Here is a 15,249-nt window from a genome sequence, read left to right as displayed (position 1 = left end):
GCTACTCTATCCTGTGCAAGCTTCCTCATCTCCCACTAACTATTGCAACCTAGAGCCTTCTGAATCTGCTTAGTGTATTCACCTCTTGGTCTCCCTCTACGATTTTTACCCTCCACGCTGCCCTCCAATACTAAATTGGTGATCCCTTGATGCCTCAGAACATGTCCTACCAACCGATCCCTTCTTCTAGTCAAGTTGTGCCACAGCCTTCTCTTCTCCTCAATCCTATTCAATACCTCCACATTAGTTATGTGATCTACCCATCTAATCTTCAGCATTCTTCTGTAGCACCACATTTCAAAAGCTTCTATTCTCTTCTTGCCTAAACCATTTATCGTCCACGTTTCACTTCCATACATGGCTACACCCCATACAAATACTTTCAGAAACGACTTCCTGACACTTAAATCAATACTCGACAATAACAAATTTCTCTTCTTCAGAAACGCTTTCCTTGCCATTGCCAGTCTACATTTTATATCCTCTCTACTTCGACCATCATCAGTTATTTTGCTCCCCAAATAGCAAAACTACTTTACTACTTTAGGTGTCTCATTTCCTAATCGAATTCCCTCAGCATCACCCGACTTAATTCGACTACATTCCATGACCCTTGTTTTGCTTTTGTTGATGTTCATCTTATATCCTCCTTTCAAGACACTGTCCATTCCGTTCACCGGCTCTTCCAAGTCCTTTCCTGTCTCTGACAGAATTACAATGTCATAGGCGAACCTCAAAGTTTCTATTCCTTCTCCATGGATTCTAATACCTACTCCGAATTTTTCTTTTGTTTGCTTTACTGCTTGCTCAATATACAGATTGAATAACATCGGAGAGAGGCTACAACCCTGTCGCACTCCCCTCCTTACCACTCCTTCCATTTCGTGTCCCTCGACTCTTATAACTGCCATCTGGTTTCTATACAAATTGTAAACAGACTTTCGCTCCCTGTATTTTACCCCTGCCACCTTCAGAATTTGAAAGAGAGTATTCCAGTCAGCATTGTCAAAAGCTTTCACCAGGTCTACAAATGGTAGAAACTTAGGTTTGCGTTTCCTTAATCTAGCTTCTAAGATAAGTCGTAAGGTCAGTATTGCCTCACGTGTTGCAATATTTCTACGGAATCCAAACTGATCTTCCCCAAGGTCAGTTTCTACTAGTTTTTCCATTCGTATGTAAAGAATTCGCGTTAGACCAACTTAATAGACATCCTAATGTGTTGAATTTTACCGATATATGGTGGAAAAAATTAGTTTCAATTTCGGCCATAAGGTGCAAATCTGGGGCTGTTCAGCATCTCGTCGAAGTATCAGGTGCTCGTATTGAACACATTATATAGGCAGTGGTTACTAATAACAGCAACATTATGCCTTTTTCACTTGGTTGACCTTTTTTGCCCATGTTCCATTCCTTATCCATTACATATGGAAGCAGTTTTATACCCCTTTCTTGTATTCACAGCGCCATATTTGCACTTGGTGACCAAAATTAGAACTAATTTTTTCCAGCCGAGGTCGATTCAATTGTAACGCATTACAATATCTACGCTGTTTTGTTCCGGTAAGATAATTACAGCTCACACTCGATTTCTGTGAGTATGTGCCCTTTAATTAGAATCACCCAATATATCAGAAGTTACTGTATATTAAATTTGAGTTTATTGTACTGCTTGTGTGAGTGGTTCCGAAATGAAATTACTGGGCAGTAGATACTTTCGATATAAATTTATTAAGTTTTCGGCCCATTTTTCCTTGTTATTTAGGACTACCATCTGTTTTATTCAGTATGAAAGTTTGGAGACGTGGGTTCGCGTCTAGGAGAAATACGAAGCTGCTTACCAATGTATCTCATGAAATGATGGAAGGTTGAAAACTGTATGTCCCATTGGTTGCAAGTAAAACCACCTCCTTAAAATATTTGATCCTTTCCTTCCTGTCAATTCTTCTTCAATTCTTTGGTTTCTACGATAAAACATGTTACTTTTGTAAAAAATTTGAAATTATATTCCAAAATGAGTTTTTCCATTTTTCTTTTTCCAGTTTCTTTTTCCCTTCGCTGCTTTCAGCGACGATGAAGGTCAATTTTGTGAAAAATTATATAATTGAAATTTTCTTTTATTATTGCTACTCAAAGTCTTAATATCATGGTTTCGTGCTCATTTATACTCTGCAAATCGGCGTAACGTAAGTTGCTTAAAAATGCCACAGGTGACGACAAGGTGAGTGGTAGAAGGTACTTTGTACCACTGCCGGTCATTCCGTATCTTGCTCTGTTTGCAAACGGAGCGAAAGAAAATAACTTTCTACCAGGTATTTAAAAAACATGCACACAGGAGGTGGCATTGGGCAGAACTAGAAGAAAAATTCCGGTTATAATACGTCCGTAAAGCATTACCTGCTGAGTTACGGGCCAACCGGTCCTGTCATTCCCAACTGTCTGTCACACAGGCAGTGTTGCGCGTCATGCCATCAAGCATGGAACGGCCTTCAGCCCTTCTCGGATCACACGCCCCTGTAACGTTCCCACATTTTCAATGGGTTACGCATATACTAATGCCTTTGTATGTCCGCATAATGTGAAATCTTATGGAATCAAGTCCCGTCAAAACGGAGACCATGCCATTTGATCTCCTCGACCAATCCATCACCCACGAGAAGTTGCGACGAGGTACGGTCACATGACTATAGAAGATTTGGTGTTGCCAAGTCGTACATAAGAAACAGTCTTGACTTTCTGCAATAGTTAAGTTCTCCAAAAGAACTAAGGATCCATCGTGCAGAAATCGCGGTTACACACAGCATCAGTTAATCTGTTTGGTAACTTGTAAGGGCTAATGAGTCCGTCACCGACATTTCTGCCCATAATCTGATACTGAAGCAATCCTGACGACTCACCTCCATGATTGCTCGAGTATATGCTTCTGCCTGCAAGTACGCACTGTGGTAATTTACTACGCCATCTCTTGTGCGTCTTGCCTATACCACCAAATATTACACATTACTCGTCACTAGTGTGGCACCACCTGATGATACACATTACTCGTGACAAGTGTGGTGTCGTCCAGATATAATAGTGATAAACCGAAGTCGGTAACGCCAATCGATTCAACAGACATTATCGAGGGCTTGCGGCATTGCGCAAGAACAACTGGAAGGCACACGTAAAGACAACGCCTCCCTCATAACACAGAAGATCTCTCATGCTGAAGTGAATATAGTGACGAGCACGCAAGTGCTGAGCCGCGGTTCTTGACTTCAGATAAAAAAGTCAGCATCATCGTGTAGGACAGTGACAATTGTTAAAGTTTCTGATGAAATGTACTTTGGTAAATATTGCATTCTGCACTGCAAGATAACAGTTTGTTAATAAATGGATCACGTTATGCTTTTCTAGTCAGTTATACACTGCGTGCTCAGAAGTATACGGACACCTGGCTGAAAATGGCTTACAAGTTCGTGGCGCCCTCCTTCGGTAATGCTGGACTTCAACATGACTGCTCCAGTTTCGATTATTTCAGTCTTCACGAATCGCTGCCCAGGAACTACAGCAGAGAGCCACTATCCAGAGCACAAATCCGTCCCTTCTTTATTCATAAAGCACTCATGCTGACACTTTGTGGTCGTCCTGTGAAGTTCTTAAACTACCCTTGTACTTTGACTTCTGTACCCATAAGATATCACGAACTCGGTTTCCTTTCTACTTTAACCTGTGAGTTCATGAGACACCATGACTCGGATTTTTAATGCCATGAAACGTAGCTCCTTTATATGGGTGCTGATCTATACTAGCCGTGCGTTGTAATGCGCTGCTTTCGGGCTGACAGGGAAGTGCACCGGCACTGGCTAGAATCTGCCCAGCGCGTGAACAACAAAGGTCAGTCTACCAACCAGCCTAGATGTGGTTTCGACATGCCACTGGGTGAATGCCGGGTTGGTACCTATGCCCTGCATCAGTTACGCGATTCACAAACAGTTAAAAACTTACGCTCACATTCACGCGAATAACAATGCACGGAGACAACTGGGCTGCACATATCCTAGAGGGCCAAGGGTGACGACAGGAAGCGTATCCGACAACCCCTCAAATTAACCATGCGAAATCCATTAGTAATTCTAGCTGTTACCAGCTGCTTAGCTCGAATTTCATATCAATAGTTTTGTTACAATTATTGAAGGCGAGTAAGTAAGCTAGTAATTTATGAATGTCGGAATATACGCTGTTGTACAGATGTATGTGTAAAATATGCATCCAGCGCAGGTGTGTAGCTAAATAACGCACGTGCTTGTGTTATTTAAGTCTATGTCGAACGTGAAAGAATCCACTATATTAATAATTTCCCCTTTGTTTTTGTATGAAATTCAGCCCAACTTTACCTAAAACTCTATAAAGGTCTACGTATTACCAAAACTATGTACCCACAAACCGTTATCCAATTTAAACTCGTATGTTAACCTTTGACTAAACAGAACCTAATCTGAATTGAACTACGACTGGGCAGAGTACAACTTGCTTTATACTAAATGTGCAACTGAAGTAAAACAATTATCTGGCCCTAATCAAAATTTCCACATACCTCGCGTCTTGTCAACATCGTTCCAGATTTCACGAAAGCGCAACAAGAAACATCAAGCAGGCAACGGCTACGCTAGATTTCTATTTCTAAATAAAATTTCCAACTGTTGAATACAACATGTGGTAATGCGTAACGATAAACCGTGCGGTGGAGAGAGTAACTATTCCTACGAAATGATATTCCAAGAAAAGAATTTTAGAATGATGTATATATTCAGAACGATACAGTAAAGCCTTGCGTGATCTTCACACATAAAATAGGTCTGATCAACACTACGCTTAACAAAGTTAACAATGATTTAAAGAGGGTACAATGTTAACAGAGAATTTCTATAAAAATCTAACAGGTTACTCAATTGATATGTTAATGCATGAGTCAGAGAAGTGGAATGGCCAATCTCTCAGCTCTGACCAAGATAACAAAGTTAAATAGCTCCCAATAAAAATTTCTACAAATTAGGTGCGCAGTGCTGCAATCTTACCTCAGACCTCTTCTCTTAAAAAAATAATAACATTGTGAAAATTTACGTTCTCTTCGCTTTCTAACACCATATTAATCCTTGCTATCCTTTGTATTCAATCTTTTTTCATCTAACAGACACAGTTATAAGTCAACACAGCACTATTAAATACGTCCATCCATGCCACACTTCGATTAAGAATGTATCAGACTAACCAGAGGCAAAGACCAAAGACTATTTAGCGTAACGTAACTTGCTCCTGCTCTGACGTGCACTTCGATTACATACAAAAATCAAAGCATTTCTTGACCATCTTACATATTTTCTAATTATATTTTGAAACGCACCGATTCATTACATTCGTGCAGAAGTAAAGTATGTAGGGGTTTCTCTGTTTTTCACTGTGGTTTCCATTTCGCGACCTATCGTTCCTTACTTTCCGAATAGCCCTTGTATTTTGTAAGGGGATAAAGCATACTGTACGCTCACTGGGACACAGTTGTCGTCGGATATGAGGTGGCCGTTCATGATGTTGACCTGCTTAGTGAGAGTATCACTGTACAGTGTGGCTTCAGGGCACAGTTGACGTTTGCCCAATTTTTATTTTAGGAACTTGAAACGAAAGGACCGAGGACGTGCAACATGAACGCCTCGCGTTACTGAGGTCTGCTTCGGTAATATATAATTCCTGCTCTACAGGAGAGAGGTGCTTTTGACTCAAACGTTTTGATGCTAGAAGCTCCATATCACATTGATCATGAGTTCACATTCTTACTCAGCAACACATTAGGAGAGATTCCAGTCATTGACGATAATTACAAACTGCTTGGCTATCAAGATCACCAGATGAACCGCCTGATTTCTGGCTGTTGGATTACCAAAAGTATAGGGTTCATCAACGCGACATAAATACACGTTGGAGGCTGAAGATGGAGATAGCGACGGAGGTTGTCAACATCTCGCCAGAGATGTTTCGGTCAGTAGTAGAGCAGCTTCTAGTATGGTTCGAGGCTGTGGAAGATGGAGATGGTCACTACACTGAGCAACGTTTATTGGCTGGAACTTGAAAATGGTTCGCGATTAGCAATCATTATCCTCTCATGCGAAAATTAAGATGTCGTTCTTTCAATAACTTGTTCGTTATTTCTCTTCCGCATATTCTTGTAAATATTTCCAGAAAGTCTGACTGCCCTACGATCTCTCGTTGCTCTTAGGACTCATTTCAAGTAGTGAAAGATTAATTACAACCACTCTCTAAATTCAGCACAAGCAAGCAGATCGAAGTCGATTCAGTGTGATCATTTCATTAGCATAAGACAAAGCGACTGTATCAAACATCCTAGCACAACCTCGCGACACCATACAGAAGAATATGGTGTCGTTTTGTCCACTAACTGATTTTGCCTTGAAGCTTGCCTATTTCCTGGATCACTTCAAATGTCAGGCAACTTGCTAAGGGGTATGTTTATAGTCTTCATCCGCAAATATGCTACTCTAGCAGACGGAGACTGATTACAGATTCCTTATAGCAGCCTAGTGCCAACCGTTCTGCACATGAATATACTGCATTAAAAGTGTCTGACGGTAGACGACTTTCACACTGTTCCGTTAATTAATTTAATTGCAGGCAGGATTGTGAAGAATTGTCCTTAACGCAAACTGAGTATATTCCAGTAATTAAAATAAACTCGTCGAAACTGTCTAAGGAATAATCTAATTATCGTACAATCTGATTGATACATATAGAGCGTAACGGGTATGAGTGCACATATTTTTGTAAGTGGTATGCTAAGACGCACACGCATCAGTGTGTTACTTGAATTTCGTGCGTCGAGGAGTCTACCTGCAAACATTTCACATACTCTACGGCCTGATGTTTTCTGTAGGGTCGTAACTGCACCATTAAGTGGACTATACCTGTCAGTATGGGTTACCGTTTTGAGTACACGTACCTACCATATACCTGCACTTGACCTGTGGCCAATGGGGAATATAAGCTTTAAAGGCTTGCTCTTACCCCATGTATTTGGAGGCACTCACCATCCTAAAACATACTATTCCTAATATCTATAATTATTAGTGTGCAAATGTCGTAAATACTGATGGAATATTGTTCAATACATCGTCCTCAGACACCAACAGAAATATGTCTACTTATACTTGGTACACCCTGTATGTATATCTTACATATAACTAATCATATGTATGTGTCATTACATAGCTTTTTTTAACAAAGTTGAATCTTTTCATTAGATTCGCTTGTAATAATATTCACCCATTGCAGAAAAAATAAAATAGGATTGAAATAGTAAAGACACTGCCATACGATTGTGAAGTTCATAAAACCTTGTCATCAACAATTGCCTGTACTTTTTTGACATTAGTTAGGAGTACCACTAGCTCTTGAAATGCGTATAGCTCGGCATCTCCTTGAAGATTGTTCTACCAGTGATGTCTAAGCTGAGTGTACAGCTCATCCGTGCACTAGATGTTATCCATACCCTCCTAAACCTTTCTTTGAAGGTTATTCCAATGTTGGCATGTGTGGGTTAGATTAGTGTATCGAGGACACTACTGTAGCAATTGAATATTACCTCTTGAAAACCACTGAGACAGAGCTCTGACAACATTTGGTCTGGCGTTATTGACCACGTAGAGAAGTTCAGGGCTATTCTCTTCTGTTATCGGAAGCGCCAAAGGTTGTATAATGATTTTAATATGAAGATTTGTGGCTGTGTTCCTCTCACAAAAACGACGTCCTTTTTTCTATTGATCATTATTCCTTCCCAGACAATTACAGAAGCTCACTGAAATTTGTGAATCTCCTATAGGTTCCTAAGCCTTTCTACGCCACCAGGTCACCGCTGTATGAGTACTCTTCCTGAATCTGGGTCCTAATCGAAGCATGATTCATCTGTAAAGAGATTTTTTTTTTTTACCACTGATCCACTGTAAGTTTAAGAGTTGCTGACCCTAAGAAAAATTAAATGGACAATTTTCATGACGAACAGGTGGAAGACCCGTCTCATGCAGTTTATTTCTGACAGTTTGGGTTGCATCACTTACATCTCTTACATTTAGCGAGCCACTTCTTAATACAGCTGCTGGTAAGCTTTCGAGATTTGAGGTCGTGGTCCAAGAAACTCTTCTGTTCCTGGTTTCGTCCAGGACTGCTCTCGACATGTCAGAGGCGCTCCTCCGCTGAATCTTGCCGACTGACCGGTCGGACGTCCGAGAGCGACACAATTACTGTAGGAAATGGCAGCTGACGTTTTTCACTCAGGGCTCGAAGACACAGAAATTTTGTCTCCTGCGGTGGTAATTCTTCATTTTACTTTCTGCCTATCTTCTTGATTGCCGGATTGTTAATATCGATTTGACAGTCTTTAATTTACAACTATTCAGCTATTTAGAGCTCTTATTGCATCAGCCTGAGCCCCCATTTTCAGTTATGCGAATCGCCTTAATCATTTCATCACTGTTTTAATAACAACATTCCTCCATCATTAAATGTATTCCTAACTGTTTATTACAATTTTACACACTTATTAAATACTTAAGTCCGTTATTAAAACCATACTTAATTATTTCCAATAAAGCAATACAAAATAAAAACATTGGTTCCTATGGTACCCAGATAGAATGTTGAATGACAAGCAGGCACTTGCACTAAGTTTTGTAACTTGGTCAGTTGTTCAATTACTTCAAGTTTTGTTGTTTGTTCTTCCTTTGATAAATTTTATGTCTGTATTTATTGAACACTGCCTTAATACTCCGAAAACAACCGTAGAGCGATTCACGAGCTCCATCAAACATCCATTAAACTGTGCTCACCAAATTACGTTTCAGATTTAAAATTCCAAATATCGGTTGTAGATAATTTTTCAGACTTCTGAAACTTACCTAGATTTCTCAATAGTATTGAAACAAGGGCTTGCAGTTCAGGGTTAAGGTGCACGAGGCGTTGTAAAAATTTTACAAATATTTCACATCGCGGTGTCGTTCAAAGTTTGTCGACTATCCTGTACAGAAAATTTATAAGTCTTTCATACCTCTATGCCATTCAGAATTAGGAGTCCACGAATGCGATTATCGCAAAATTCTCAGGCTCTTCAATTCTTGCAGAAAACCTACTATCTAACAAAAAATTGGACAGATGCGAATAGGAGTCCGGCCCTGAGGGTACTGTGCAATCTTAATTATATATACGGACATTTCATCCATCTTGGGAATCAGGTGCCTCGACGCTTTTTGCCTGTCATCGAAACTGATACTGCCAAGGCATCGGATGTAGTTATAGATTAATATTTTTCGGATTCTTTTCTTTATCTCCACTGTAAAATCTTACTTTCTGACAGGTTTCAGGATTCTAGTTCAACAGGAAGTAGCATGTAAGCTTTAATGAGTAAGTTTGCGAGTGTCAAAATATACAACATAAATCGACTAAACTTCTGATTGTATTAAATTAGAAGCTTAAAATTTTCACAACACCAAGAGACCATTGACCATAGTATGTGACATATATTTCAATCGTAATGCCTCTATCCGTTCCCGAGGAAAAAGGCTTCTCAACAGACAATGTTATAACAACAAAACGAACAGCTTCATCTGGAGTCTTTCCGTGACCAGGAAACAAGGTTTACTGATAAATTGAATTGCGATATGTTCACTGGTAAGTCGCTATTCTGTGCTACTCCGGATGACTGTCGTCAGCGAGTATGGTGGCTACCTGGCGGGAGCTTCCTACCTTCCCATATTTTGGAGAGGCATAACAATGTTGTTCCCGCCATCATGATTTGGGGAGCCACTGGTTACGATTTAAGGTCACGGCTGATGAAAACTGAGAGAACACGGGGTGAGTTATGGACATTCTGTGCCCTTACGGATTGCCTCATGCGACAGTATCGTGGTGTGAGTTTTCAAGAGGACAATGCTCATATAGATACACTAAATGACTGCGTGAAGCTGCGGTACTAACATGGACAGCAAGATCCCCAGCTCTCTTCCAGATAGAACAAGTGTCAGACCAGCGCGGACATTTACATTGTCCCAATACCAGTATTCACAGTAGCTAGGACGAGCTGCAGGGGCCTCTCGCCTCAAGATAGGTTACATCAGCTCTATGGCAACCTCCCCAACTGCTTCAGCTCCTATTGCTGTAGACTCATTTTCAATTCTGATTCGATTTTTTAATCACTGAAGTAACATCGAATACCCTTCCACGAGGAGAAGTGTCATATCGTTTCCTTCTCCTCTTCTTAGTGTTTCGATATTTCTATCATGCGGAATATTTCAATCACTGTAATCGCAACCGACACGCGACACAAGGAGCTTGCAAAGGAGACTGGTTTTCCACTACGGCTGCTGCTCTCATATATGCTCGATATGATGTTGCAAAAATCACATATGAGCTACATATCTCTATACGATACAGGACTCAGGCTTTTTATTTTGGCCGTTAAAAATATCGGTTTCATTTTTCTTTTATCTGTAAACGGAACACTGCGTTTTGTTGCCTATATGTGAACTGTACAATGAATAAAAATTACAATAAACTTATCGCCATTCTAAGTATTATATATTATTTAAGGATATGATTTCACCAGCTTTCCAGTGATGATGTCTGCCTTTTTTGCTGGTTGTATTTAATTTTTGTGTTATCTACATCTTAATTACTGAAATGATGAAAATTGGAATTATTCGCTATTAACTGATTGAAAGTTACAGATTATCAAACGTCTACAGGTAATTATTGTACTTTATTCTTTATTACTGCCACTACACTCAATGTTGTGTCATTTATTTTGTATCAAAATGAGTTTTACAACGCTCTGCATCAGCATTCCGGCATATGATTGAAATCGCCTGCTTTACTATAGATTCTGATGCTCCTTTCCGATAGTACTGTAGAAGCTCTCTCAGCAGAAACTTCACTCATTAAGATCGCTTAAAACCTTTTCAAATGATTCGATTTTAAATGTAACAGGAATATTCTCATCTGCCATTGTAGGTACCTATAGCTCCTCTTCTGCAGGGTCAGTGTTTAGACGTGTTCCCTCGCTTCCTGTCTCTCTTTTGTAGGCTTCGTTTCCTATTCCGTATAAAGGGTGAGACACTGAAGACGAACAGTTTTGATCTCTGTGGTACTGAATGCGCAGTGGTGGGAGAGGATAGTGGTGGGGGTAGTTCTTATCCACACAACACGGCATTTCAGTTACAGTGGAGCAGTGGAACTTCAACATCGTTTTATCGTCTATCACAGTTTCGTTAGAAGTGGTGAGTCTGTTACAGCTACGCGATGAATACTTGGAGTACAATTAAATCTAGCTGCACACGGACTTGTTTCGAGCCTTAACACAGTCATCAGTTACATGGAACACTTCAGGTCAACTGGGTACATGATGGATAAGAAATATACAGGCCTGAGACTAAGAATTACGACACCAGAAAATATAAGGGAAAGCCATACTCAGGAGCCCAGGACGGTCAGCTAGACGTCATGCAAGTGAGCCAGGAACTACCTTGATACGCCAGGCACGTGATCGCTAAGAGTTCCGGCAAAGACATCCGCAAAAGGGCTTTATAGGTCGGAGCACTGCCTGCAAAGGGCAGTACGGCGCACCTATTGGAATTATACAGAACTGCCACCCCGGCAGCCACGGACAGACGCATCTTCTAGCTGGCTGATCTCTTGCAGATAAACATGGTACAGTCGACGAACATCATGACATTCTAGTATTGTTTGATTGTGATCTCTCCCCGTGAACAGTCGGTTCTTTTCTATTATTATTTGTTGCTGTATATTTGTGACGATCCGCAATAGGATCGATTCTGTTGTTGTTTTGGAGACTATATTATTGTTTCGTTTTGGTGAGTCCGATAAATTGTCTCCGGACTTGTGTTTGACGCGTCTCTATTCTGAAAACGCAGATACTTCAGAAACTACTACAGGAAAAACGTCCTCCAAGCCGTTGTCTCCTAAAACGTTAGAGGAGGCTATGAAACTAATATAAAAAGGATTTTCTATTGGAAATGGTGCTAATAGGCTTGGATGTAGTGAGTCCAAATTACGTCAAAGACTTAAAGCAGGCCATGAAGCGGCATCTTTGCGGCGTTTCAGAGGAATATTTTCTGAGACGCAGAAAATTGAATTGGGAGAGCACTGTATCAGTGTGGATTTTATGCTCTGTGGTCTTACGTTTAAACACTTCCGATATTTTGTATATGAGTTTGCCGCAAGTAATGGCGTAAACTACAAATTTAATAAAGAAGCCCAAATGGCAGGGGAATACTGGCTTCGCTCATTCATCGATCGTCATGTTTTATGTTTGTAGCAGCCGGAGAAAATCATCGTTGGGAAGACAATTTAGTTCAATAAATCAAATACAACTCTTTTTCATCAACTTGTTAACATAGAAATGGAAATATAATTTTCAGCTCCACCGAGTCTATAACGAAAAATGACAGCAATACAAACTCTACATCAAAAACTGGAGAAAAGTGTGACAAGAAAAGGTCATATGCTAGTAATAAAATAATTCCTGGAATTAAAATGTTTTATATTTAAATTACAGATACGTTAGTGGCATGCTTTGATGTTTGATATATTCACGATGATGGAGACAATGATCATGGCGTTGACTGGTGAAACGTTGTTTTTGATGCCACGTATAAGGAGGAGAAATGAGTACCATCACGTTTCCGACTTTGATGAAGGTCAGATTGTAGCCTATCGCGATTGCCATTTACCGTATCGCGACACTGCTGCTCGCGTTGGTCGAGATCCAATGAATGATAGCAGAATATGGAACCGGTAGGTTCAGGAGGGTAATACGGAACGCCGTGCTGGATCCCAACGACCTTGCATCATTAGCAGTCGAGATGACAGGCAACTTATCCGCATGGCTGCAACGTATCGTGCAGCCCCGTCTAGATCCCTGACGGGGATGTTTGAGAGACAACAACCATCTGCACTAACAGTTCGACGACGTTAGCAGCAGCATGGACTATCAGCTGAGAGACCACGGCTGCGTTTACCCTTGACGCTGCATCACAGACAGGAGCGCCTGCGTGGTATACTCAACGACGAACCTGGGTGCACGAATGGCAAAACGTAACTTTTTCGGATGAATCCAGGTTCTGTTTACAGCATCATGATGGTCGCATCCGTGTTTGGCGACATCGCGGTGAACACACATTGGAAGTTTGTATTCGTCATCGCCATACTGGTGTATCACCCCGCGTGATGGTATGGGTTCCCAATGGTTACACGTCTCGGTCACCTCTTGTTCGCATTGACGGCACCTTGAACAGTGGACGTTACATTTCAGATGTGTTACAACCCGTGGCTCTACCCTTAATTCGATCCCTGCGAAACCCTACATTTCAGCAGGATAATGCACGACCGCATGTTGCAGGTCCTGTACAGACCTTTCTGGATAAAGAAAATGTTTGACTGCTGCCCTGGCCAGCAGATTCTCCAGATCTCTCAGCTACTGAAAACGTCTGGTCAATGGTGTCCGAGCAACTGGCTCGTCACAATACGCCAGTCACTACTCTTGATTAACTATGGTATCGTGTTGAAGCTGCATGGGCAACTGTACCTGTACACTTCATCCAAGCTCTGTTTGACTCAATTCCCAGGCGTATCAAGGCCGTTATTAAGGCCAGAGGTGGTTGTTCTGGGTACTGATTCCTCAGGATCTATTTACCCAGATTGCGTGAAAATGTAATCACGTATCATTTCTAGTAGAATATATTTCTCCAGTGAATACCCGTTGATCATCTGCGTTTCTTCCTGGTGTAACAATTCTAATGGCCAATAGTGTAGATCGGCATCAGCAAAGTATTTCATATTCGGAAGAGAAAGTTGGTGATTGAAACTTCGTGAGAAGATTCCGCCGAAACGAAAATCTCCTTTGTTTTGGTGACGTCCACTCCAAGTCCTGTACCATTTCTATGACCCTCTCACTCCTATTTCTCGATAATACAAAACGTGCTACTCTTCTTCGAACCTTCTTGATGTACTCCGTTCATCCTATCTGGTAAGAATCTCGCACCGCGCAGCAGTCTCTAAAAGGGGACGGACAAGTGTATTGTAGGCAGACTCTGTAGTAGATATTTTTCAATTTTTAAGTGACCTGCCAATAAAATGAAATCTCTGGTTTGCCTTCCATACGACATTTTCTATGTGTTCTTTCTAATTGAAGTTGCTCGTAATTGTAATTCCTAGGTATTTAGTTGAATATATGACCTTCAGTTTTAACTGATTTTTTTGTATAATGGAAGGTAAGCGAAATTCTTTCTGCATTCATGTGAATAACTTAACATTTGTTGCTGTTTAGGGTCAATTGCCAATTTTTTCACCATAGATATATCTTTTTGCAATTTGTTTTGATCTGTCGATAACTTTGCTAGACAATAGACGACTATATCACCCGAACACGGCCTAAGGGGACTGCTCAGATTGTCTATTAAATCGTTTACACTCCTGGAAATTGAAATAAGAACACCGTGAATTCATTGTCCCAGGAAGGGGAAACTTTATTGACACTTTCCTGGGGTCAGATACATCACATGATCACACTGACAGAACCACAGGCACATAGACACAGGCAACAGAGCATGCACAATGTCGGCACTAGTACAGTGTATATCCACCTTTCGCAGCAATGCAGGCTGCTATTCTCCCATGGAGACGATCGTAGAGATGCTGGATGTAGTCCTGTGGAACGGCTTGCCATGCCATTTCCACCTGGCGCCTCAGTTGGACCAGCGTTCGTGCTGGACGTGCAGACCGCGTGAGACGACGCTTCATTCAGTCCCAAATATGCTCAAGGGGGGACAGATCCGGAGATCTTGCTGGCCAGGGTAGTTGACTTACACCTTCTAGAGCACGTTGGGTGGCACGGGATACATGCGGACGTGCATTGTCCTGTTGGAACAGCAAGTTCCCTTGCCGGTCTAGGAATGGTAGAACGATGGGTTCGATGACGGTTTGGATGTACCGTGCACTATTCAGTGTCCCCTCGACGATCACCAGTGGTGTACGGCCAGTGTAGGAGATCGCTCCCCACACCATGATGCCGGGTGTTGGCCCTGTGTGCCTCGGTCGTATGCAGTCCTGATTGTGGCGCTCACCTGCACGGCGCCAAACACGCATACGGCCATCATTGGCACCAAGGCAGAAGCGACTCTCATCGCTGAAGACGACACG

Source organism: Schistocerca serialis, chromosome 9, assembly GCF_023864345.2.
Source record: "Schistocerca serialis cubense isolate TAMUIC-IGC-003099 chromosome 9, iqSchSeri2.2, whole genome shotgun sequence".
Lineage (NCBI taxonomy): Eukaryota > Metazoa > Arthropoda > Insecta > Orthoptera > Acrididae > Schistocerca > Schistocerca serialis.
This window is presented reverse-complemented; position numbering follows the sequence as displayed.